Genomic DNA, 27,983 nt, shown 5'->3' on the forward strand with positions numbered 1-27,983 from the left:
TGTAGGCAGCTGAATCAAGGATTTCCTACACAGGTAACTAAAACCTGTGTGAAGAAGTCAATTGAAAAGAAATGGATGAGGAGGGATTAATGCTGGTTTAATGCATTTGTTACAGTAAATGTGCGAGGGAAGGGGGTTGACAGGTAAATATTGAAGCAACCATGTGAAAGAAAAAGTGTTTGCTCAGAACATGCCATATTAAGGAGCTTCTTTTCCTTGTGTTTCCTTGCTACCCCGTGATGGGCAGGCTGCTGGGGGAGGACATGCAGCACTTTTTGGTGTGCAGATGTTAATGCACTGCTCAGCAGGCCCACAGCACTCATGCTAAATTCTGCTGGAATCCAGTTGTCACAAACTACCTGCTGCAGCTAATTAAGGACTTTAGCAGCTTCTAAGAGTAAATATTGCCCCAAGGACAATACTTGAGATTGAGTTGGCCCTTTTTTTACAGATGTAACCACTTTATTCCAAATATTGTTGTTCAGTAGCTGTAGTATCTACAAGACTAAAAGAATTATCCTTTTTGCCTTCTGAAGCATTTTTATGTCATAAATGGTAGGTAAGGATTACTGTGTAAAACGTGAGTTGGATGAAAAATAAGTGTCCAACAATGTTGCCTATGATGAGAAAAATGTGTAACTCAGTGATTAGTTTCATTTCCTTTGGATTTGTGTTATATTTTTTTCTCTGAAGACACAAGGCTTTCAGGATCTCTCTCCAACTTGAATTAATTCATTCATCCTGAGTAAAAGTACTAATAGGTTCTGGCTACTCTATTTTCATTAGACTAATCATAATTTGATATGCTTGAAAATACTCTCGCTTTGCCAAATTTTGCTGGAATTATCCAAGTAGTTTAAAAGTTATTAAGGCATAGCACACAATATGCAAATGTTAAAAAAAAAAGTCCACAATCACAGTAAGTAGTCTAGAAAAACTCTTTGGTGATTTGTATCAATAAAATGGAAAATTTAACTGTTCTGTGTATATCCTGATCTAGTCAGGAGAGTGAAAGCAAGCAGCACAGAAATATAAAACCAACTAATGATGCCATAATATTTGCAATTAAACAGGAGTAGGTGTCCAAGCTGAGGGAGACTAGGAGGGACACCATGGTTACACAGCCATGGAACAAATTCCCACAACTTGAAATTAAAAATCAGCTAAAACAATACTAAAAATTTAACCTGATATGTTGATGATGTCAGGTTTTGAGGTATGCTATTTATAAAAGAATGCAAAGTGTATGATCCACAGAAGGCATTTGGTTTACCAAGCTGACCACACAGCAGTGCCTAGGAAAAATAACTGGTTTTCAGTTTTTAGAGAGGTTTGTTTTTCACCCAGAGCCATTCATTATTGCCTAGCTTCTGACAGAGTCCTGCTTGTTAGAAAGATGGGGAGAAAGAAATGGTGGCTTAGTAAACATTTGAAAAATATATCAGACAACTGTGAAAACCTCCTGTATATGCGTGTTTGGGGTTTTTTAAGTCAACTTGGTTTTCAAGTCACAGATTTCACTCTAAGAAAACATATTTTAGTCCATGAAGATTAATTTCTTTCCATCCTGCTGTGTCTGCCAGCACCAGCACTAGAGAAAAGCAAAGCAAAGGTAAAGAAGCAACAGATGGGAGTGAGAGAATAGAAGGGTCATATTTTGTTTGAAGGTTTCATTCCTGTGTTTTTCTTCACTTTGAGCAGGGAAGAGGTTTATTCTGCTGAGCAGCATGACCCATAAAAGTGGGACCATGGCACTGCCATCCCTTTGTCCCTCTGTCCCAGGGTCTCATGCATCCACAATCACACAGATAAGCTGTAAAGAAACACAGGCAACTATTTCCTCCCATGCTGAAGCACTGGCAGCCCATGGGATAATGGAGATTTACTTGCCCAGATGTGTGCCAATTAAGAGCAACCATCAGGAGGAGGGGTACAAAAATTGCTGGTTTCTAGAAGCTCTGTCCCTCTTATTAATCAAAGTTCAGGGCTCTTGCTTTGAGTCTGAAACTTAGGGGGAAAATACAGCCCTGTTCTCCACTGATGAGGATTTTTTTTTCTCCTTTCCATATTTCTTCCTCTATTCAGGATCCATTCTCTCTTCCTCAGGCTTGGCACCTCTATTTTCATTTCCTGAAAGCTTGTGTCTGCCCAGTTTTTGCACCATGCATTGAACTGCACTACAGCAGCCCTTGGTGACTGACTGTATTTGCATAGGCAGCATGATCCAGGCAAAGGAGAAAACCCAATACCCTGAGTCTGACCAAGGAATAAAACAGCACCGTAACATTCACCTGTTGCACTCACTCTAAATTTGTCATATGACACATTGGGAAGTTCTACATTTAGCATAATAAGGAGCCAAGTTTTTTGCTATAACTGAGGCTTGTCAAAAATGGTGAAGAATTACCTGCTGGTCTTTGCAGTGTGCTGGTAGTGGCTCAGATTGCAGGAGCTGAATAGCACTGGAATCTGTTCAGCAGGATGCCTGAGATTTTATGAATTCATTTGGCTTCTCTCCTGTCAGGCTGGCATCAGCTTTTATTTTAAACAGAAATCTCCCTAACAGGAGAAAATACGGGAGATGATACCAAGGGAAATGTCAGGTAATTAAAGATAAAAAATACTGTATTGCTTATATTAGAAGATAACTCATCCAAGCCTGCACAGACAGTTGAAGCTGAAGAGGAAACCTCCAAAAAGTGAGCATAAACCTAGAAACTTTAGTGCATAAGTGAATGTGTAGCACTGCACAAGGTGTAGCTAAACTCTTCCTGCCTTTCCTGAGGCAATTGTTGGCTCCAGCCTTCCCTGTAAAATCACTGGAACCCCACAGAAGCATTTTCTTCTTGCTGGAGCCCACCCACCATGTCCCACAGAAAGCCATGTTGGAGATGGGTTGTTTGCAGTCACTGTGGGAATTCAGGTTCACCACTCTCATCCATTTTTAACCTATATCTGAATTTATCCTCTTGTTTGCTGAACTTCAGGGGAGGGAGGTTTATCATCTTTGCCTTACAGGAAGTCAACAAAGGATCTGGACCTCCAGAGTTTCCCAATGTAATCCCTCAGGACAAAGCCTGCCTGCAAAGCCAGTCTGCCCAGTCACACCACAGTCAGGAGTGATAAACCTCACCCATGGACTGGGAAAATCCCACCTCCAGACTGATGTACAGAGGCTTTCACTGCCCCACAGATGGCCAGCACAGCCAAGGAGCTGCTGTTTGGACAGAAGTCCACACAAGAGAAAAGATGACTAAGGAAAGATTTATTCAGCTCAGTGAAGAGCTTAGCAAGATGATTTGTAGGAGTAGAGAGCAGCTTAGAGAAAATTAAAAATGGCAAAAGAATCTGAAAGGTATACAAAGCTAGAAGCTAAACCTGTGGAAAAACCTGAATAGGGAGTAAAGTAGAAAAAGTGCATAAATACAGCAAAGAAAATACAAAAGGCAGGCAACAAGGAGTATGTGAGCAGCATAAGCAGCCGAGATCCAGGCCCACATCAGTGAGAATGGGGCCAAAAGGTCATGGAAAACACATTAATGACAGAGATAAGGTTGATATCCCTGGAAGCCTGGGTTCATCTCTTTGTTTCAGACTTCAGGGAAGAAGCTGAGGGGATCATGATTCAGGGACAGATTACTAGAGGGGCTGGTGGCAGGGACAGGGAGTGAAATGAAGAGACAGTCTTAAAAGGCTTTGAAATGACTCCTGAGTAGATAAACTGTAAAAGAAAGAATTGCAATTCACCTGATGCCAGTGCATTTATGACAGAATAGTTAAGTGGGACTAGCAAGGTAAACTGGTAAGGACCCTTTGGAAAATAAAATTAAATGTTCACAGTGAGCCTGGAAAGGAAGAGAGGGTGTATAACCAAAAGGGACTCAGGAAGCTACAGAATCAAAATTTCCTTTGTTGCTGATGCTAGCTGGGAATGAAGTTAATAGCCCATTCATAGCATAAACTGGTATGACATCACTAAACTAGTCTGATCCATCAGAATTATAAAGAAATTACACTCATTTGTAAAAGTGCAAAATATTAAAGTGGGGGGGTTTAAGTATTTCAGCATTGCAGCCTAAAGTAATACATGAGTGTACATTGTTTTAAAAAGTCTATCAGAAAGCCATAGTAACAATGTCAGGCCAGTGTGAAGTGTTCTTGAAAATCCTACCACTCACATCTATTAATGAATAATGCATTTAGATCACAAAATAAAATTCAGCAAAATGTGTGGCAGAACTTCCTCTTATTTAGAGTGAAATGGGAGAAAATAGCTTTAAAAATCAAGCCTTTAAGTAGAAAAAAAATCAACCCTAATTTCCATAAACAAACAAACAAGAAATTCCCAAAGAAACACCTAAATTTTTTTTAATCACCAGTGTAAGAGTAAATCTAAAAAATGCCAACAGTTGGTTTCATATAGAGAGGCTGCCATGTGCTGAAGCAGATCAAGATGGATGTAGAGATGAGTGGAGGCAATCAACATTTACTGTGGTCCAAATCTATCTTAGGTTTGCTGGAGGCCCTCAGGGCTAATATTCACATACAGAGAACCCATATTAGGATTCTGCCAAGTGAAAGGTTTTGGTGATAAAATTCCTCTGTTGTTAGAAAAGAAACATGATAATGCAAGTTCACTTATCGTCAGACCTGCAGGTACATTTAAATATTCCTAGAATATATTAATTTTTTATCATCGCTTGCAGGTTCTCAGATAGCTTAACAAACAGAACCAACCCATAAAGTTACATTTGAAAGCAATAATAATCTTCTCTTCAGAAAAATAACAGAAACTGAATGGGTGGAATATTTTGCGTGTCAAATATAAAGAAGGAATGTTACCTCCAAGTCTCAAATCCGAGATTATTTCAGGAAAAGAAGTCTGTTGGTAGGTACAAACTGAAGTTCAGGTTCTTTGTATCTATTCTCAGCTCTCCTTTGACTCAGGATGTGACCTCTGACAAATGATTTCAAGGGAGACTGCAAAGCAGAAGGAAAGGATCACTCACACTGTGATGAAGAACAGATCAATGCTCCACCTGACATAGGAATGGCCGTCCTGGCCCATCTGGCCCCCTATCTCTTCTTTAAAGTGGCCCTAAAAAAGAATCAGTGGGTGCCTCAAGAAGGCCAAAAGAGCACCTTAAGTATATAGTGCACTTCTCTGAATCTTCTACAGCTTCCTGAAATCTACAGTTTAGGAATTTCCTACACCTAGTATATTGGATTGCACCCCACAGGAAAACAATAGTTGTGTGCAAGTAACACTGGGATCAAAATCAGCCTGCTACATTTACTTGGAAATCTGTGGGAATTCATTTCCCCTGCTGACAACGTGGCACTGAGCTCCCTTGCTTAGCATTAGTTGAGGTTAGTTCCAATATGTTATACTGAAACTTGGGTATGTTACAGAAAAAGGGACAAAAGATGCACTGAGGCATTAGGAACTGTTTGGGAGTTTTGCTGGGATTTTTGGTTGGTTGTATTTTTGTTTAGTTGGTTTTGTAGGAGGTAGATGCTAAAGAGAGATTCGAGATGCAGCCTTTTTGGATTCAGAACATTCATTAAATCAGTTTGATCTGCAGGGCTTAATGAGACTTTCCTCTCTGACTGGGGTCACTGTGAGGTCCCAGTGCAGCAGAATCTTATTTCTGCACACTCCTCTTCAACCTCTCACTCCATCCCACCATCGGTGACAGTGGGATGGACAACTTCAATCTCTTGCTGCTCTGCTCCACCACTGCTTTGGGGACACCTCATTCATTGTGGGCTGGCCTTTTTAGAGTAGTTGTACACAATGCTGGCCTTTTTCCTGAAAAAAACGGGGCCAGAAAAAACATGCAGATGTCTTGTTCAGTCCAGTTAGGAGAGCAATAGATCTTGAGTTCTGTTTTGTGGTAAGACAGGCACACCCGTCTGCTGCCCTGTGGGTACTGGAGTTGGTAACAGAAATAAAAAATTGCATGTTGTAATCCTCAGGATCCCGAGGAATAATAAAAAAAAAAAAAAATAAAAGAAACCTAGTAAGCTTTTCACCTAGTTGTGTTGATGTCAGTGAGAAAAACACATCTCAAAACAAATTCCATCCACTCCTGATTCACAGAAAGCTAACAGTACAGAAACCCACAGCATTTTTCCTGTTTGAGCTCTGTTGGGCCTCACAGAAGTGCACTTCCATTACTTTCTGTGAAGGATGGCACTATATCACAAAGAAACTTGCACCTACTCCTATTAGGTAATTAGCACTGAAAGTCATTGTTTTGGAGAACCATTCAGAGAAAAATAAGATGAAGTCCATTTTTCACTCATCCCGGGTTATTAATGGCAATTTTAGCAAAATGTATGAAGAGTGTATCTGATCTTTGCTGTCACACAGCAGACAGATTTTAACTCAATTACTCCTCTCTCACCTTATCTGAATGTATTTTCCTGGATGAAATTAGATCAGCTGTTATCTCTGAACACACACCCCATGAATTGTGGGTGGAAATATCCACAAGGAAAAACAGATGCTCTGGTGATTGACAGAAACCCCTGAAACACTGTCTACTCCACAGAAACAAAGGCAGAGATGTCACAGGGATGATTTACTAGCCTATATCACACTAGCAGAGAGGCATTTTTGTATGACTAAAGGTCTGGTCTTGTTGCAGAATAAGTAAATACACTTGCCTCAAATTCTATCTAATCTAATTTGCTGCATAAAATTAAAAATATGAGTGTAGCAACTATTATATAAAGTGATTTAAAAACAGCGTAAGGTGGAATGAAAAAAATATCATGGTAGAAAATCCCATAACTGCATGTTTTGGATAAAACCAGTGAGAGAAATAAAGCTAAGTAACACCTAGGTGATTGCAACCAGTGCAGAGATGATATTTCGCTGTATGTAGAGATCAGTCTAAACCCTGCATTTGTTTATATTTCCTCTCAAGTCTTAATGTCAGTATTGTAAAGCACATGTAGTGACACCAGAAAGGGCTGCCATGTTCCAGCATTGCAATTTTCCTTTTCTTAAAAAGACTAATAAAAGACCCCAAAGGCTTTAGGAAGCTATGGATTTTTTTTTTTTTTTTTTTTTTTTTTTTTTTTACATAAATCAATAGCATTTTGATCCTAGTTGTAGTGAGTACTAATGAAACTCTTGTCTTTTAATACTGGTCTGTGATAGCAATGCCTGCACCACGGGGTCTGATCATGTGTGGTGAATTCCCAGTTACTTGCATCCTGCGAGACCCGAAAGGTCACACTTCCTATCAGTTCATTAGCAATTCTGTGCAAAAAAAGATATGAGCTGTGTGTTACAGTGACTTAAAATTAATGGGAAAGTCCTGGAGTTTGTGGACAATTTATTTTACTTTGGAATCTTGCAAGGGCAGGGATGGCGCCAGGAAGGCAAGAGGCTAGGAATCCATAAGAGAAAAGTCAACAGTAGCAAAAGAAGTATCTCAGCAGGCTGGAGCAAAGAAAGAGATGTCTATTTTGATTCATTCTCTCTTTCTCATGTCCCCAGAACATGCACCTGAAAGCTACAGGGCTCTCAGAGGTGTTCTCTCACCAGAGGTTGTGCCAGTGCCCCTTCCATGACATGAAGTTTCCCCATTCTGCACTTTCTTGTCATTTTTCTAGAAATTTTCTGGAGCATGTGTCAAATAAAACCCCAAGGTGCTTCTCTTCATTTGTTTGATAGCAGACAGGACATCTCCACTCTGATTTTTACAAAGGCAAAAACTCCTCAGTAAATCCTTAAATAAGAACATGCCAAAGTGTGTCAGCAGGAGTGTCTTGGAAATCACCTGCAAAGTCTGAAGGAAACGAATTGCTTGATCATGTAGCTTTATGTAAAGAGTAGTGTTTTCATTACACTGGATTATTCTCAAAAGCCTTTTCATCAAAAGACTTCACAGATTTGATCATTTGCATAAATGTATCCAAAGCTGTCTGGCCTGAGCCTGCCCACAGCAAGAACTGAACATCACATCATGGAAAAGGAACAGAACAGTTTTGGGAGAGGGGCTTCCTTCAGAGTGTCATGTTTGGAAAGTGGTTCCTCTGTCCCTCAGAAGTGATATACTATGCACCAAGTACTAGAAGGAAAAAGTCAGATTTACACAGAAGGCTGATTTCATTGCTGAAAAAAACCCAGAAATTTGAAGAGACAGGAAAATACACGATGCTGAGAGATTCATTACTTAGTCGTACAGTGCCAGGTAGACAAAGAAACTTTGCCCAGGCACATAAATTGTAATAATTCTCCCTGGTGTTATGATAAATAATACAACCTGTGCACAGGCTGTACACTTACATGCCAGAATAACCCACTTGGCAGGTGATTGGAGACCAGTACATTCAAGATATTTAAATGACCTCTTGTTCTCAAGTTTTATGAAAGAATTAATGACAAGAACCATCAGGCTGAGAAATATATATACTGTGTCTATTGAGATTTTATCATTTGATATATGAATGGCCATTTTTGAGATTGAGTGATGAAGATAATTTTGTTTTAAAGGCCTAGTGAAAATGAAAAGCATACACAGAAAATGACTTTTTAATGTTCTTGGTCATGTTGGAATTACTAAAATTAACACAGGGTGTTGCAAAAACAAACAGATGCCATCACCTTACAGGCACTGGATAGAGGATGCCACAGCATCCAGAGTGCCTCTTTCATTGTAACTCCAACATCTTGTCAGAAGCCATTTAGTCAAGTCAGATTGCTGAGTTGTATTTAGTTGGATTCATCAAATAAATGGAGCTGTAGATGTAGTGTTTTCTTTTAGCAAGCAGAACTCATTAATTTAATTCTGGAAAAAGTCTGCAAAGGAACTCCAGGAAATTACACTGTGGGGACAAAATGTATTTTAACTGATGAGGTGTAAAGACTGATAGTAAATGACTAATAATGCAATTGTTGAGCTGTTGTAGCAAAGTCTGATCTTGCAGTAATCAAAAACATTTGTCTTGATAAGCATGAGGAGCAAAAACAAGAAATGGTACTATTCCAGGGTTTCCGAATGAGAACTGAACAAAGGGAAAGGAACCTACTTCTAAGAGAGTAGGTCTTGGTACATTATAGCCCATGAACTTGGGAATTTTTATTCTCCTTTTTCCTGGCAGCACAAGCTTATTTGGAAATGAGTTTGTATAGCATGGAAGCTTAGTGGACAAGTGAGAGCACTGCTTGTAGAGCTTGTAAATTTGGGAAACTTAAGGCTTACAGTTGAAGGATAATTTATTTTTGAAAGAGAAATTTGGCATTACAAATCAAAGAGCACTCTTGTGACATAGTAAGACAAAGAATCAGCACAGAAAAATGGATACTTTATGTGATTACACCCATGATTCACCAGTGCTGAGCTTTTAGTAAGTAATATAAACTCCCTTACCAGTCTACTAGAAATTACAGGGAAAAAAAAAGGAAAAAAATCTAAACAAAAACCCAAAGTACCCACAATAAAAAGATCCATCTCTACAAATGCCAAAGCTTTCTAAAAAGCTTTTTAAGAATGTGCTTTCCTGAATGTCTCCATTTGCATTAGAAATACATAGATTGAGTTGGACTGAATAATAAAGCACCTTTTGTCATTCTTTTTGTTCAGCCGTGGTTAAATGCAGCAGTTCCAGGTCACACACTGTGACTTTCAAAAGAATAGAATAAGGAGTCTTTCAGCACACGTGCCCATTTACGAAATAGGATCCCTAGAGGAAGAAACTTTTCCTGCTTTCTGAACTGATGCCACTAATTTGTCCCCACATACTTCTGTGTTGTGACCAAATAACAGAATAAGCATTTTTAAAGATTTAAACGATGGTAAATATTTTTGTCAGAACATAGTGTATTAAATAGATCTGTTACTTCATCTGAGCAATGAGGATTCAAAAACAAGAGCACAGGAGATATAAGGAGAACAGAAAGAGTAAGTTCAGACCAAGAAAGCTGCATATTTCTAATTAATTCATTAATTTCTTAAACTTCATACTTTTAAAATCTGTGTTCCTAATGAGGTACAGAGGCAATAAATAGGCAAATAACCTTTCATCCATTATTAATTCCTACCCATTTCTTTTCTCTGGAAATTGGAGCGTAAACATTCCCTACAGGGTATATGGAGAAGTTAATCTCTTCAAACCACTTCCATGCAAGTTGTTGGCCATGTTCTGTATTTTAGGACTCAGAAAATAATGATCACAGTGATAAGAATACAACTTAGCCTTTCATGATATTTATTATATACACAAAATTCAGATCTAAATTGCCTGCATAGTTTTTGTGTCCTGATTCTCTGCCAGAGGAAGTAAAGATGGAGTGTTTGGCATTAAATGGTCAAAAATCCCATATGCAGTGACATACCTGATGAAAATCCCACTGAAAGCAGGAAGGAAAAGAGTGAGGGGATTAAAAATGCCTGTTGTAGAGGGAAAATGGACCTGTCTGACAGTTTCTGTGAAAAGCCTGGACAACCTCTATTAGCACTGCTGATGAGATAAAGGTGGTGTTTTTCCTGAGTGCAATGGGGGCAAAAAACCTACAACTTGCTGTGCTGAATGCCTTTGTTAAACCAGGAGACAAAACATTTACTGATAACATGGGAAAAAAAACCTCTAAATTCATTGGTGATTTGAAGAGCATTTCAGTTTTGATAAGCAGAATAAAAGGAAGGCAAACATTTCTGAGTTTGAGGTTGAATTAAGAAAATGAACAGAGCTTTGCCAGCTTGATGAGAGATTAAAGCATGGAGAGCCTCAGTAGTGTGTTGTATGCAGAAAGAAGGAATCCAAAAATATCTGTTTGCTGGGGCTTTTTATACCCTAAACTGTTCCTTAGAATTTGATATTTAATTCTTATCACACTGCACTTCAACAACATTATATGATCACTTTAGCAAATGAACCAGAGGTTGAGCCAAAGGTAAAATATAGGCACCATTTAAATTGTTCATGCTTTGCTTTGGAGATGCAGAAATTTGTGAAAGTAATATTTTCTTAGGAAATTTTTTCTTGGACCACTTTTTCTTGTAGTACACTTGCATGGGAATTTCTCTCCCCAGCAGAATAAAATCCAGCCACTCAAAATTAACCAGCAGTTTCATTAACCAACAGTTCATTTTATTTTACCTTAAAATTGTTTTTCTTCTTGCTGATACTTGCTAAGAGCCAGATCATTCTATCTGGGGATAAACAATTGATTAAATTTATATCTGTGCATCTGCAAGGCTTCAGACAGCAAACTCTGTATCTGTACAAGTTTACTGGGCCTCCTTTATGCAGCAGAGCCAGAAACTGGTCCAAATGAAGGTGTAAGTTGGTGTTGAGACAATGAATAACAAAATTCAGCTTTTCACCAGGGCCTGATGTTCTTGGAATGTTTCATTAGTACATTGTTAAACAATTGGCAGCTTGGTTTGATTATCAGAGCATCTATTCATTAATTGCATCAAATCAGAGGGAGGGCTGAGGTTGATGGTGAGAAGGAGCAAACACAGAGGAGGAGGAGGAGTTGTATTAAAAAAAAAACCCTGAAATTAATCTTCTTAAAAATCTTTTTCCATAGCAAGACTGGGTGCAAAGGTCTCAATTATCAGTCCAGTGCTCTGACAATATGTCAGCAAGGAATCTGGAAAGTCTCCACGTTTGTGTGTGGTCAGTCCTTTCCACGGAGCTGTGTCCCAGTGACCAATCAGTCCCTCCAAATCAGCTGTTATTTATCTGTATTTGTATTCTAAGAGCTTTCTGCAGGTGTGTACCTACCCAACCTACCCCTACCATCCTTAGGACTTGTGAACTTCCCTCTGCTCTGTTCCAGCATCAAACATGGAGGTGCAAGAGTTGAATTCTGTACAGTTACACAGAGAGAATGGATATAAAAATAGGCCTAAACTGTAACCACAGAGGAAGAACAATTCACCTCCTCAGTCCTTCTAGTACCAATTTTTGTATTGCTTTATTACTTAACATTCTGCTTATCATTTACTTTTACATTTAGTTTTCCACTTAGTTCTTCTTCTGATTAATTTTCTTATAGATGCAGAAATGACAAGCTTTTCAAACGTTTGGGGGTTTTTTAACAGAATTTATTTGCCAGATTGGCCTTCTTCCACAAAGTCTAACTAAACTCCAATGCTCAGAGGTTGTTAGGACTGATTCTTTTCTAATATCCATGTATTCAGGGCTGTGATTAATTCTCTTAGAAAAAAAAAAAGTCTATGCAGTTGATAGCTTTAAAAACTGTATAACATGGATAAGTGTCACACAGCTGGCTATGAAAAGAGAAGGATATTAATCACAACAGTTACATTAGATTATAGATGCAATTGAACTTTTTTCTCCCTTGCTGCAAACATTATGTTTAGAACAGTCACTGCTCTTCTATTCTAGCAGGGAGAAAAACAAGTTTAATTTACATGGCTGAAAAGGCTTAGCCTTACTTTCAAGATCATCTCATGAATTTGATAAACATGACTCAGTGGAGAATATAGGCTTGAAGACAAGAATAACCCTTTGTTTAAGATTCAGCAAACCTCTAGAAGAAGAAAAATCTTAGAGGTGAAAGACATCAAACATGTTTGAAGGAGGCAGCTGTACTGTGTTAATTAAAATCTCAGACTGCCTTTATGAAGCACAGAATCTGTGACCCTTGGAAGCATCACTGTGAAGCTGGTGCTTGGTTTTGTCTCAGGCCTACCCCTGCTTTCTTAGCAGACAAAAGGAACACTTCTGATGCCTCCAAAAGAGATCAGAGCAATCCCATATTTCTGCTTTTGGCTCTTTTCCTCCTCTAACAGCCTGTCAGTCATGTGAAGAAGGGCAACAGGGTTTTATTTTTGTTGTGGTTTAAGCAGCTGTTTGCTCACACATACATGGGATGGGGAGGGAATCAGAAAAAAGGGAACACTCAGGGACTAAGATAAAGGCAGCTCATTAGAACAAAAAGTAATTCTAATGAAAAAAAATTATACAAAATGAGGGATGTGCAATCAGTTGCTCATCCAGTGTGCAGCCAGTCCTGAACTGTGGGCTGCAACCCCCAGCCAACTTCCCTGGCTTTATATGCTGAGTGGGGCACCATGTGGTCCAGGATATCCCTTTATCCAGCTGGGACCAGCTGCCCTGGCTCTGGCTGTGTCCCCTCCCAGCAGCATCTTGGGCCCCCCAGCCCTGCTGCTGCCAGGACTGAAAAGCCCTTGCCTTAGTGTAAGCTCTGCTCAGCAGCATCTGAAACATCAGTGTGTTACCAACCTCATTCTCATTCTAAATCCAAAATACAGCACTGTAATAGCCAATAGGAAAAAAGTAACAGCTGAAACCAGAACACTTTTCCAACTGGCTGCTGGACTGTTGTGAGTTCTTCCCAAAACAAGCCCATGTTTACATTGAATCTGAGGACAGGCTTTCATAGCAGTCTTAGTAGCAGGGAATGGCATTTCCAGCAGTGGCTGCTGGGGTGGTTTTTCAGGTGTTTTTTTCATCTGATTTGCTGCAATGGCCATTGGCTTAAACGGTGTTTCAAATGTAACAGGAGATAGAAACCAGTGTAAGAACCTCATAAGTAAAACTCTTGACACAGCAAAGATGAAGCAGAAGCTGCTGTAGTGCTTTACAGGCCAAGCTGTCCATCAGCAGGCTGCACAGCAGCCACTGCTCTCACCCAGTGTTCACAGAGTTACTCACAGAGGGAATGGGCCTTTTCCTGGAGGTGGGAAACAGCAGATCCAGTGCCTAATTCACAGACACCTGCTCCTCCCTATTTTGTTTTTCCTCATAAAACTCTGGAGAGATTCATTTCCTTAGGAAGCATAAAAGCAATCATTGATAATAAGCAGGAGACTTTTCTAAGTCAAACCCCCCCAGTTTAATTCCCAAATCTCTTCCTCTAAGCCATCACAGATGCAGGTAAAGAACCTTTTTGCCAGACAAACTTTTTGTTGTGGAATTGTGCCCCTGAGGTAAAGCAAGCTTGTCAACAAAGAGTTCTTCAGGGGATTTCAACATCCCTCAGCAAAGCCAGGACATTTCTATCACTGCAATCAGCTTGTTTAGCTGCACAATTTATTTTGGGTTGCTCAAAGAAAGCATGATAAGAAATGCCTGGGGAACAACCACATGTCTTTGGGCTAACTGCAGGTGTTAAAGCTGCAGGTTTCTCCTGAAAGCCATCTTCAAAATTATTCCAGGCGAGTCTGATTGTAAACTTCTGTTTTACTAAGATGGGCTGAGACATGTCAGAAACCTCCAATTCTTTTTAACCAACTGTTTCTGTTTAGATTTTTTCACGTATTTATGTTAAAAAGTCTCAAAGACACAACAGGTTGGTATAGGGAATAAACCACTCTAAAGTCCCTAACTCTCATTCCAGTCACAGCATTGCAGTTTCCAGTCTTTGGGATGCTTTTAGTTTGATAAAAATTAGTTTTTGAGGGATGCATCTTATACTTTTCTTTTGAAATGTAAGTATTAGAGCAGGTAATGACCAGAAAAGGCAAATGAATATACTTAAAGACATTTTATTCAATATGTAGCTTGGTCCTAAACCATCATTTCAACCTAAATGTAGCAAATTACTTTTTCCCAACTATAAGCACCATTTTTTTCCCTGAAGACTTTTGTCATATGATCCCTACCTCACTAGTGAGCATGTGTTATTTGCTCCCCACTAGCTTTTTTAATGGCCACCCAATGGAGTCATATATCACCTTATTTATTACATCTGCATCTGGTCAAATAGTTCCTAAAAAAAAAAAAATCATTTATTGAAATAATTTAACCTTTTTTTCCAGCTCTACAAAATATCCATAAGAAGAATGTGACTTTTATTACTTCATTCCTTATTCATAAGTGTTTGTCAGATCACTTATGTGAACAAATTATTGCCTGTGGATTTTTCTCAAATCTTCCAATCATTCCTTGCCATCTGGTCAACAGGGCTGGCTACATTAGTCACACAGTCTTATTTATATCCTTTGATATGCAATAACCATCCTCTCAGAGCCCAAACTGGGGATGTCCAAGTTAAAAGCAGAATTCATTCCAGCCTGGGTTGCCTCACAGTAGATCTGCAGTGGACTCTCAGGAGCACAGAGAGTAACAAATATCTACTGAGGGAAAACTTGAATAAACTGAGTTTAGAGAAACTGCCTAGAATTTACTTGGAAATGTTCTAAAATATTTTTCTTCTTGTGTTTTTTTACTCCCACACAAGAAAATTGATCTGTTTTCCTATATGTGTTGAGTTTTTATGCTCAGCCCACTCCTGAAAGGAACAGCAAGATCTGCTGGTTGCCTGGAATGCACCTGCTTTGCTTTACGTGTCATACACAGACACATGGAGATGTGCTTGTGTCCTGCTGTGTGTTGACACGTCACAAGTGTACACTGGATCATGAATTCATTGTACTTCTCATCTGGTTTATGTAGCAGCTGAGGCAGTAAGTTTCCAGCCAGGAATGTTCATAAAAATAAACAAATATATATTATGTGTTTATGAATAAGCCTCTGAACACCTTTTACACAGCATCTGCATGGAGGCATTGCTTCACATTTCTCACAGAGGTCTCCACTTAAGCTCTGGTCTCTCCTGTGGCCCCACCACTTGCGGGTCTCTTGTGGTGAGCACTGGTGGGAGGGGAGGGGAGGGAGCAGGAGCTGCCTCAGCTCTCCTGCCCATGAAGGTCTGGCTGTCCCACTGGGGATGCAGGGCTGTGTCCTTGCTCCTTGCCTTTCCTTGGCCAGCTCTGGCCCTGTTCATCTGCTGCTGCTTTATTGACTGCCTGTCCATCATGCAGATGGATTACAAAGTACACATTCTTCTGGCTCAACTTGCCAAAGGAAATGTCACTTTGGCTGAGACTTTAAAGCATTTCCACCACCTAATTCTCTCAACACTATTAATAGACGATAATTTCTTGTTATGTATCTTTTTCTATTAAACATTTTCATTTAGCATTCACACCTGGAGGTTTTCATTTACTTTTCTAATGGCTCATTAAAAAGCAAATATCATGGTTAAGGAAATGGTTTAGGAATATAATATGTCATGTGAGCTAGGTGTAGCTGATAATTACCGTGTGTTAATGCTTGAAGGGCCTGGCTGCTTCTGGGCAACCCAAATCAGTGGAGACACAGCACAGATATCCTCCCCTGTGTTTGTGCTGTCACTGAGGTGTGAGCAGGGAGCCTGGAGGTCCTGCACTGCTGGTGAAAGCAGATTACCTACAGGCAAGATACTCAGGCTACAAAGTCAGGAACTCTCTCCTAGTTAATTCTTCTGTAAAAAAAAGACAAATGGCAGCAGTATTTAGCAAATAGCAGCAAATAGTGTTTAGTAAGTAGTAGATAGTAGTTAGCAAAAAATGGTACTTATCACCAAAAATCTAAATGTTGTACATATGAATGACAGAGCCTGGGTTAGAGCTCTGTGCTTTTGTACTCCTCCCTTGGGTTGCTATGCTCTTCATGGACTCTTGGATTCCAAAAGGAGGGATTCAGCACTCAGATCTTTGGAAGGGAAGGGCTGGGCTGTGACATTGCTTGAATTCCAGGACAACCTTGGGACGCATCTCCTTGGTGTCCCACAGGCTGGTGAGCTTGGCAGCACTGCCTGTGATCCTCCTCACAGGGCTCAGCCAGGGCTCCTGCTCTGAAACATCTGTCACCCCCCACCACCCTTTGGGTAGATCTGTCCATTCTGTTCTGCACATTGTGCATTTTTTTCATACTGTACACCCTAAAAACCAGCATCTTCTACAGTTTTTATTTGTCCTTGGTACACATATAATAGCTGTTTCTTAGTTTCAGAGAGAAATATTGTTTGAAATATCATTTCAAATTAATATATATTGTTACTCAACAACAAATTCAAATATGCTGGGGGCCCAATTTAGTTGGGAAATAAAAGATGTCAGTGGGACATAGCGAGGCCTGAGAGGGGATAAGAAAGAAGAGTGTGAAACTCTAACAATGCAACAGATGGATTCCTGACCAGAGGCTTAACAACCAGTGGTCCAAATCCAATAAATTTTATCCACAAGGTTAGCAGAAAACTATTGCCAGTGAAAAACCATTGACTCTGCCTCAGGGCAAAAGACAAAAAACCTCATCACACACAGAGCTTCAACAGAGGACTCCAAGGATTCTTCTGTCACAGCTGAGCTGAAGGCTTTGATGTATCACCCAGTGCTGTAACCCCTGTCCTAATGAATTAATAATTAAAAAACTTATAATGGGAATACTGAGACAGTTATCAGGCTACCAGAAGGATTAGGAGGAGCTTGATTAATCTAATCTTGGAAACAGTCAGAGATATTCAATGTGTGTTCATTCCCTGTGTGGTCCTTCCCATCCTTTCAGAGATTTCTGTTCCTGTATAATCAGGTCACATCAGCACTCACAGGGCAGTCCCAATCTAACTTTCTCATTTATTCATTACATCCTGAAGTGGTTAATTCATTTAACTGCTTTCTGGAAATTATTAAGGGTTGTTGTTGATTTTTGTTTATACAGCTAACCTCTTCTGTATTGGAATAATTTTTAATATTGTTTCCTACTTCTGCAGTTAGGTTAACATACACTTTTAAATTGAAATATAGATGTGTTCAATTCTCTTGGATGTTCACCACAGCTCTCTGCTCCACATGAAGCTCAGGAAGTGTCTTGTTGCCACTGTGGGACAAGGGCAATGGTCAGCCTTTAGGGGACATCTGATGTCACTGATTTCCCTCTTTTTCTTCTAGCATGTCCTTTCAGACAATTAAGCCTCACCTCCACGTGTCTCTCTCACTCCTCAAACACCAGAAGCTGAGGCAATTCAGTGTCACTGGAGAGGGTCTACTGAAAACTTCTAGAGGTTAATAAGATAATTAAATAGGAAAATAATTTAATAGGATAATTTTCATGTTTATGTCATTTTGCATCTTGGTCCTCTTTTCAAAAGAAAACTCAAAACACACTGTGAGGTAAGATTTTCCCTCTGTCTCTCTTCTTTGCAAGACAATGCCATAAATATTACACAAGAAGCTACTTCTGCCAAAGATATGCATGTTCAGGGAAGCAGGAAAACTAACACAAATACTTCTCTGTAAAGAAACTCAGGGTTTGGGGTTGTTTTGTTGTTGTTGTGACTTGGTTTTTTGTTTAATTCATTTTGCTTTGGGGTTTTTGTTTGGTCAGTTGTTTATTTTTTTGTTTTGTTTTGATTTTAAGTCCTGGCTTTTGTTTTTCATAGCTTAAAACTGGGAAGTTATTTTTCAGTGGGACATTTTCTTTTTTAGCTCTAGAATTGACACATTATATATATTGCTGGATGCAAGAGTTAGAATGATAACAACTGCCAGAGAAGCTTAGACATAAGGTTAACAGGTTATGGAAATGCATAAGTTTTAATCTTGACAGAGTTGTTTTTATTTTATTTTATTTTATTTTACAATTCTATGCTTTGTTTAATTTTCTAGTGTGGCATGAGAAAAGCTCTGGCAAGCAACTGAATCTCTACATGGAACTAGAATTACATAAAATCTTAACTGTATATTTTTAAGAGAACCAGAAATTACATTAAAAAAATAATGAGGTTTACCATGAGGTAGCAGCCTGTTGGTACCATTTACTTATCTAGATTTTTATAAGATATTTCTCTAATGTTAAAAACCCTTTCTCATTCAGGAGAGGTCAGATGGATTAAGCCAAGTTGGATAACATGAATTCTTTTCAAGCTTGAAGGCTGAGTTGATTATAGTGTATCAATCGAAAAGAGATAATTGAATTCATTTCATTTCTTCTTTTAAAAAAATACAGATGGATACAGGAGGGAGGATATATAATTCTGCCCTAATTCAGTCCTATGGCTAGAAAAAGTTTCTTGGGTTTCACAGAAATGGCCCCATTTTACAGCCAAACATGAGATCCACTGTGTAATTTCTCATATCATATATGGGGTAAAAAGTGTATAATCAGGTTGTGGAGTTGGTAGGCTTGTGCTTTTTTTATTATTTTGTTTGATATTGATTCGTATTTCTAAAAATGTATTTTTAAATGTGATCCAGTCATTTTGGGCAAGATATTACTCCTAGCTCTTCAAACCCCTCAAAGCTTCAAAGAATATATTTGGCAAGTGTACACACATAAAATCAGTTATTTTTCTGAAAAATTCTTTATCAATTCTTATTCTTTAAAGACACTTGGGAAAATAACCAATTGCAGGCCACCTCTGCAGTTTTACGAAAACCACTATTTCATGGACTGAATAAATGAATTTGGCCATATACCTGACAAACATGCCACTAAAAATTCTGTATAAAGTTTTAAATTGAAGGAAATATAAATGACTGAGCTATAAATGTCTACATAAGAGAGTCTGGAGAAAATGCTGACAGGCCCCTCTCTCCAGTGATGCTGCCAGGTGCTGTTATAATTAGTGCTTTGGAAGCAAGGAATTGTTCATTTCTGCAAGCAGAGTATAACCTTGTGTGCAGACCAGGTCTGTTAATTTGAGACTGAGCCTTATTTCAGCACTTAGACTACTTGAGAAGAAGAAAAAGCTTTTGATAGAGAACTTTGGTGCTGAATAAACATCCTCAGGTCTAGATTTTGGGTTTCCTTACTCAGCAGAAAGTGGAAGGAGTGAGAAAAATGTGAGCGTTTTCAGCTCATTTACCATGTACTTTATGAAATAAACCTATGGGCAGACATTTAAATGAGCAAACTGCTGAGGAAAAATGGTTTCTCATTCGGCATTTCAGCTGACAGGTTGTTAGAGTCAGTAAGAAAATCACTCTGTTTTCCTTTTAAAAATAAGAGAAGTGTATGTAGCAAAAAAAAAAAAAAAAAAAGAGCCCAACACTGGACAAGGCAGGATTGAAAAAAGAGAAGAGCACAAGATCTCTCTTAATATGGAGATTCAGTAATGTTTTATAAGAAGATACAATTCAGTCAATACAAAAAAGCCAGAGTATGCAGGTTTTCCATCACAGCAAGAAATGGTTTAGTGTTCTTATCCTGCCTCTGCTAGTCTCACTCTCTTTGCAATTAGACCCTTATTTATCTATTAATGAAACACACGTGCTAATATTTTTGACACCTTGGGGTGTATTAGGAGGTTGAATGAGTGCTATTCATCACTGCCCACAAACTGGAGTGTACATTCTCTTTTTCAGACTTCCTGAGAAGTAAAAGGTCTAAATGTAACTGCAATATAAATGAAGAAAGACATTAGGGCCGGTAGGGTTGAATTATTCTAAAAAAAAAAGAAATAATAACAAGTACTTTTATACTTAGGGCAAAATTTTCCATGTTTCCTATAGGCTGAGACACTGTTCTTAAATTGGCAATTGGCTTCCAGTGTGTCCCACAGAAAATCAGGGAAAAGCTCACCTTATAAATAATCCATAGTGGAGAGGTTAGATGTATAATTATAGAGATAGGTATTGGAGGAAAAGAAAAAAGTTAAATTTGATGGTTAGACAATAGCTGCAGCTATGAAATTCTGCATCTCATTTTAATGGTTGCACATTAGCCTCCACTACTGACATTATTAACTGTATATCATTGCTGTGAGGAACATCCTCTTTGTCTCACTAAAATGGGTTTTCTCTAAGCAACAGACAGCCTCAAGGATATTTTGTGTCCAACACTAAGGAATTCTAAACGAAGTTGTAATGTCACATGGGGCAGAGCACTTCACTTGGATTTTGTATAATCCAAATCAGGCTTCTGTGCTAATGAAGAGTTTAAGCTCCTGCAGCTGCAAAGGCTGAAGACACCTCAGCTGTGCACTCATGGCCATCATGGCCCTCAGATATCTCACCAGTTCCTACCTTCCGAGAGCCAGGTGGAAAAGCAGCTCTGAACATCTACATCAAAAATTCATTGCTGACACCACCGAATCAGGGCTCTTGTGCACTGTGAGTGGTCTGAGAGCAACAAATGGAAATTTACATTTGGAATCCATTGCCCTCGTTGTTAATCTGGAACAGAAGGTGGAACACAAACAGGGAAGCTGGCTGTACCAAATGTCCTTAACAGAAGAATGTGGAGATAAAGCTGATAGTTATCCAGCTCTTGTAGTCCAGAGGCAGTCATCCCGACATTGCAATAACATCTTTCTACCTTTATGCAGATGAAATAACTAAAAGTCAACAAAGCAACACATTTCTTAATGGAGGGAGGGGAAACTGTGACCCACAGACTGTCTCTGGTCATGGAACTATCACTCTGTGAAGTGCCATCCCCCCTTCCCAAATGCACATGTGGCCATTTACCCTGTTCACTCCTTTCTTTGTTGGTTCCCCTGGTTGGGCAATGCAAATCAGCTGTGCCTCCTCATTTAATCTGAGGTTCACTATCTACAGCTGCTGCCAATGAGCCAAACCTTCCCATGGCCCCTCAGCTGAAAGATTTCACAAAGGACACCCAAACTATAAAAGAACCGGCAACAACACAGCTATGCTGGTCAGTCTTCTGGATTTCTGTGGTGGAAGTAGCATCTGGTGTCTTCTAAAGTATTTTTTATACTATGGTTTTATGTACCTGGTGTTTTTTTATGTACTCTTTTATGTATTGTGCCTTTTTGTACCTGGTTTTGAGTTCAGTGTTGCTGCTTCATAAATTAGTCCTTTTATAATTTCTAGGTTTTGTGGGCTAATGCTGAAAAATATGAAAAAGTTGTTTTGCATGTTAAGAAAAATGGGGGACTTTATTGTCCTTGTTCAGGTGTTTATATTTTTAATTGTGGTTTAGAAAAGTTACATGGTGTGACTTATACACCCTGGAGACTAGCCTAGCTCCAGCTTGACTGTTGAGTGAATTACAGGGTATTGTAGAGCACCTTTATACTCATTTCAGGGTTTCCTGTCTGCCTTACAAAGTCACCTCTCTACTGGCAATTCCCAGGCTGCTTTCCTGGTGCTGCTTCTTTTCTTGCTTCTGTGACTGTGACACCCCTCCTGGGGCCAATGGTGTGAAGTAAATGTCCATTGTAGAGCAGAGTGCATGGGTTGTGCTCCCCAGCTCCACCTGGCCTCTGGGGGAAGGGGAGACCTTAAGTTTTAGCTTTCATGTTTTACGGATTTTGAACTGCATTAGTACGTAACTCTGACCTTCATGTAAAGTGTTAGCAAGTTCTCCTCACGGTTTAGTTAGACAAAACAACCCTTTTCAACCCAAGAACCAAGGACACCATTACAGCTTCAGGCTCCAAAAGTATAAACAGCAGTGAATCGAGGAGAGCAATCTGGGAGGATGGGACTTCCTACCTAAAGCTGTAATTGGACAATTAACCCCAATATGCAAATGGATCAAAACTTATAAAAGTGTGAAAACTCATGACCTGTCATCCATCTTGGCTAGAGCCACAGCTGGGCTCTTGTACTGCCCAAGGTGTATCCTTTAAAGGCCTTTTAATAAATACCTACTTTATTCCTTTAATACTCTCTAGCCTCTGTTCCTCTCAAGGCATCAATAGGAGGGCTCTGGGGGTTCTCTTTTATTCAGCTTTGAAGGTGGAATTGATGTTCAAATTTAGGAGGTAGAGGGGTGATAAAATCTTCAGAGATTATCACTAGACAGAGCAATTGATGCAACTCTTGTGTCTGGTATTTTCTGGTGGAATGCTTTACCTCATGGCTGTTCATATGAATGAAATCCATACCTGGTTCATGAATCTATCGGTTTTTGCTTGACTTTTTTCCCTACTCTTGTCTATTATAAATCACTCAGGTGATGCTGCTGACAGATCCAGTGGCTATATTTAATAATAAAAGCATGCATTTCTCAAGCTAATTACCTTTGCTACCCTTGAAATTGATATTGTTTGTGCTTCTGAAAAAAAAAAAAGTGTTTTAAATTGCACACTTTGGGGTTTGTTGTTGTCTTTTGGTTCTGTTTCTTTTTTCTCATGTAGCAACATAAGGGTAATTTTTAACTGAGCACCTCTTTGTGAGGTAAAAGTGAGGCCCATGGTGATTATATCCAGTCAAATAGCAGGACTGTAGGTGGAAATATATATTGTACAAAAGTGTGTTGAGGGGCACTGTGAGACTCGTGTAAACAAAGCTGCCAATATGTTGCATCTTGAACACTTCAGCAGTTATGTTGATTGGTTTTTTTCCCCTCTCTTTGTCTGACAACACTCATAAGGGTTCATGATTTTTCACTGATAAAGCTCCTGAAACTTTCTTTTCATTTTTGTGAAAATACAGAATAAAGGCACATTTAAGACAGCATTTCACAGAGCAGATGAGCTCCCAAGGGTCTTAGTTTCTTAGGGTTGGCAGATGATAAAGGAAGAAGCTTGTTTTGATGAAAGAGTTTGGAGAATCTGAATGAATAATGACAACTAGTACATATAGAAGTAAGAATGTTTTTCCCTGGCTTTTGACCATGGATGAATATCTTAAAGCTTGTCAGCAAGATAAGTAGTTTGAAACTGTATTAATGATTGAAGTGAAAGGAGACTGTGGGAGGCAGAAGAGTAAGAAAAAGGGAATTCATACAGTGCTGTGGGTGGCTTTTTTCTTTTCAAGAGCTTCACTAAAGCATAAAGGTGATAAATACAGGGTAAGGACAGAAGAGTTCAAAGATTCTGATGGAAAGAAGAAAACATAGTTTGACGTGTAGAGAACATCCACAGAGCTGGGCTGAAGAGTAGGAGTATGAAGCACATCTGAATGGCAAGAGCAACAATCTACCTTAATTTGAGCCTTTAGGCATGTAAAATTGTATGAAGAATTGTGTTCCAAATATTGGGATAAATGGAGCCATAACCAAAAGAAAGCTGATAGGAAGAAGCAGCTAGTGAAGGCAGCTAAGAATGGGAGCTGTAAAGTAACAAGAAAGAGTAGTGGAGGCAGATAATTGGCATGTTGGAAATAGAGAAGTAAAAAAAAAAAAGTTCCATGAAGTATTCTTCTGTCAATTTTTTGTCACAGGGTGAATCAGAAAGGGGGAGAATATTTTTTTTTTTTTTTTTTTTTTTCCTTTATGCCACTTGGCATTTGCAGAACTGGAGTGAACAACTCTGCTTTTCCACCAGTCCCACCAGGGAGAGAATCCAGCCTGACATAAGTGATCTATTTGGTTTTCATATATCCTGTTCTCCCAGTGGACTTCCTTTGTGGAGTTGAACAAAACCAAAAGAAAAGTGTACTAATGTCAGGATTGTGTTGAAAGAAGTAGAAAGCAGTGGTTTTGAGCTATTTCTGTGTGTAATTGTGTAGAATGCAGCACTGTGTTTGGCTTATTGTAATGCTGTGGGGTTTTAATGTTAACTGTGTGTGACTTTTCCAATTTACTGTGCTATTTATTTTTCCTCTTCTTTCATGCTTTCCTATGCATTGCTCCCAAAGTTCTCTTCTTTCTTACAGTCTTGTGTTGGTGGTTAAAGAGTATCATAAGATACAGATAATCTTTAACCTTCTCTTCTATCCTGGAGTGTAATTTTAACAATTAAGGTATTTGTGCAATGGGAAGGAAGTAATGCAGCTGAAGTGATGTTAAGGGAGAAAACTGCTGTTATTAAAGCTGCTATCAGGTTAAATTAGTATCTTCACAAATAGCTGCTTTCATCTATTGAGCCTCCTCATGTTAGAGTGAACTCTGACCACTCCCATATGTCAGAAATCTTTTCATTAACTTTTCTGGGGAGTATCAGCAAGCACACTAGAACTTTTCCTTTAGCAATATGGTACAGAGCATTATCTACCAGGCATGAGTATCTTCTCTACATGCAGTTAAAAGCATATGCTAGTGTGAAAACCACAAGCAGTAGTTTGTTAATGATCTTTTATGGATGTGTTCAAAAAAACCCCGTCAACTCCTGCCCTAATAAGGTCAGATTCTAGCTCTGTTTTGTATGTAAAAGGCCTGTGAGGGAGGCCTGCTGACTATATTTGAAATCTTAAACCTGGTGGCAAACAACATGTTGTATGGAAATGCATTACACAAGTTTAGAGATGCCACTGGGTTTGAAATTAGGAGGGACCATGAATATCAACTGCTTGGGCTTTCTGCTTTATATAAACCATAGAAATCTCACCCAGCAATTCCTGTGTGAGGCCCATCACTTCTGGTTAAGTTGGGATGCAATCTTTTGATGGTTACATGGATTCAAAACTTAACATGAAGAATACAGATCAACCCTTGTTAAATTTAATGGGGAAGATAATATACCTGGGTAATAAAAGTAGCATACATTTAAGCTTGACATATGATACTTCAGCCTTCAACAATGTGAAGAAGTGGTAGAGCAGCTTGTTTGCCTGAACAGTTCTAGTTTAATATGGCAATATTTACATGTTTACAGTGCTATGCATCAGCTGGGTTCAGTGCATATGTGGGATCTCCCAGCTCTTCCTCAGAACTGCACCCTTTGAAGGTGATCTCTTTGTTCATGGAGATTGCATCATCCTCACCCTCAGCAAAACCTGCCTGGGCTTGTTTGAAGGGGACTTTTGTCTGTAGCTGGAGGCAGTAAAACACAGCTTTCAGCAGAGCCTCTTGTAGTCCCTGCTTAAAAAGTCAGCTCTGTAGGTGCTCCAGGTGGATCAGACAGTTTGCTGATTTTCACTTCCTAGGTAGGCTGCCTTTCAGCTTGCTAAAGTTTAGCTCTGTGTTTACTGAGATTATCACAATATGAGTATTGGCAATCCTATTATTTGATATGCTTCCAAACAAATATTCCAGGATTTCTAATTTTTTTCAGTCTTCAAAACTTGTCTTGGCTTATCCTGAACAGCAAAAATCACAAAAGTGAGCATAATTCTTCGCAAGTGGAGGCATAAAAATGTTAGAGCATCATACCTGCCATTGCTTCCTGAGAGGCGATTCTGTGTGGCACAGTTGTGTGCAGTGGAGTTTTCAGTACAGTAATGACACATCTGGATTTCAGGTGGATAGTAGGCATTTGAATCTCTTGCTGAAGCTGGCTGATGTCTCTGTGACTGAAGTTCATGCATTTAATTATCAAAAAGGATTTCTTTAAAGACTTTTTGTCAGAGACTGCCCAATGTTACTGTGATGGAAGGAGAGTTCAGAACTTCATTGGTTTTATGCCACAGCTTTTAAACTCTCTTGATCATTATAACTACCCTGGAGGGCCAGTAATGCTTGGTTTGTTGTGTAATTCTTCACATTTGGCATCATCCATGGGAGCTTTTTAGCTTGCAGTCATAGTAAACTACACCTGTGAACTTGTGAAAAATATTGAATTTAAAATATGTTTTTCTCATGAAGGGTTGAAAAATCAGAATCACTAAAAAGTGAAAGGAGGCATTGTAACAAGACTTGAAGTCATTTAAAATCTGCATTAAAATCTTTTCTCCAAGTGAACATGAGAGTGTCAAACTGAAGCAAGTTTAATTCTAGGTGTGAAAATGGAGCGTGAAGCCTTCAGAAGGGAGCAGGTTCTACTGACTTGAGAATGCTACTGGAGTCCTCATATTTACAAAAGTCTTGCATTGGGGGGAATTGGTACCCAATGATAACCATCTGATAAAGTGTGTAAAAAATTGTCTATATGCCACATATGGTTTTTGTCTAAACAGTTGTGTTATATTTCAAACTTGGAAATGAATTCTATTTATTGAACAAGAAGATCTTTTTGAGTGGGAGTGCTCCATGTTATGTGTTTGGGGTTTTTTTTCTTACTCTCATTTCTTTTTACTTAGCAGGGTAGGGGGTACTAATGTTACTGCTGAGTTTGTTAATTTAATAGAAGTTAGAGGCACAGTCACTCAGACAACAATACATAATCACATAATAAACAGCAAGACTGCAATAAACATATTGCTGTGTTAGGCATACATGGAAGAAAATGTGCAAATAACAGTGCAGTGGGTGTATCCCTCACAGGCTGATGAGTTTTCTGTCAGAGCAATAACGAAAAAAAAAAATCAATGGCAGACAGAATGAAAAGAGGTGAACACAGAAACCTCATCAGTGATGATGAGCTTGTGTGGGAGCATGCTGGAGCCAGGCTGGGAGGTGTTTTTGTAGGGAAGATGCAGCTGGTTTTAGGGGATGAATCTGGCTCATGGAAGGGAGACTTGTATGAAGATTTGGAAGGGGCCAGCCTGCACTTGCTGCTTTAATCCTCTTTGTGTACAGCCAGCTCGTGTTTGAGGACATGTGGAAGTGTCTTTGGGAAAGAGCAGCATGTCCTGTGTGTGACATTCACATTCTCTGGACAGAGAGACACAATTCTGTCTCTCAGGATTTTTGGAGACGCACAGAGAGAAGAAGGGAAAACAATCTTTATCTCTGCTCCTTTTTTTTTTTTTTTTTCCCATGTGGAATGTGGTATGGAGATTGTTTACCTCAAGTGATTGCTGGATTGGATTCTGGTGAAGGTTGTTTGGGTTCAGTGACCAATTGGATCCAGCTGTGGCTCGGGCTCTCAGCAGAGAGTCACGGGTTTGTGAGTTAGTTAGATTGGTAAGTAAGAAGTATTTAGAATAGTATAGTATCTCTTTAAATAGTATATTAATGTAATATAGTATAGTTTTAATAAAGCTGTCCTTCAGCCTTCTGAACTGGAGCCAGACATCATAATTTCTTCCCTGAGCCGGGGTTTGCCACATTTTACTATATCCTGTGCTCTTTAGCCATGAGCTGTGGCTGCTCCCAGGCACTCCCAGGCTGTGCCAGCTCCTGAGGGCTGTGCTGTGCTCTCTGTGCTGCTGCAGGCAGGAGCAATGTGGGTGTTTTTGCAGCACAGGGGCTGCTGTCTCATTTAGCAGGCACAACACATGCACCTTTTGCTCTGTAGCCACAGCTCAGGGGTGGGGGGGAAGCAGCTTGCTCTGCCATCCCTGCCCTGGCAAATTGTAACAGCTCTGTTAATTAGTAGGAGGACAGATGAAAGATACCAGACTAGAGAAGTGATGAAGACCTAAATAGAGGTGTGTTTCCCCAATTCTTGGTTTGGGATACTTATTCTTAAAGATCTGTGTCATTAGGAGTATCTGAGAACACACCACTTGATGCTGACAAACACAATC

This window comes from Vidua macroura, chromosome 7 (assembly GCF_024509145.1).
Source record: "Vidua macroura isolate BioBank_ID:100142 chromosome 7, ASM2450914v1, whole genome shotgun sequence".
Classification (NCBI taxonomy): Eukaryota; Metazoa; Chordata; class Aves; order Passeriformes; family Viduidae; genus Vidua; species Vidua macroura.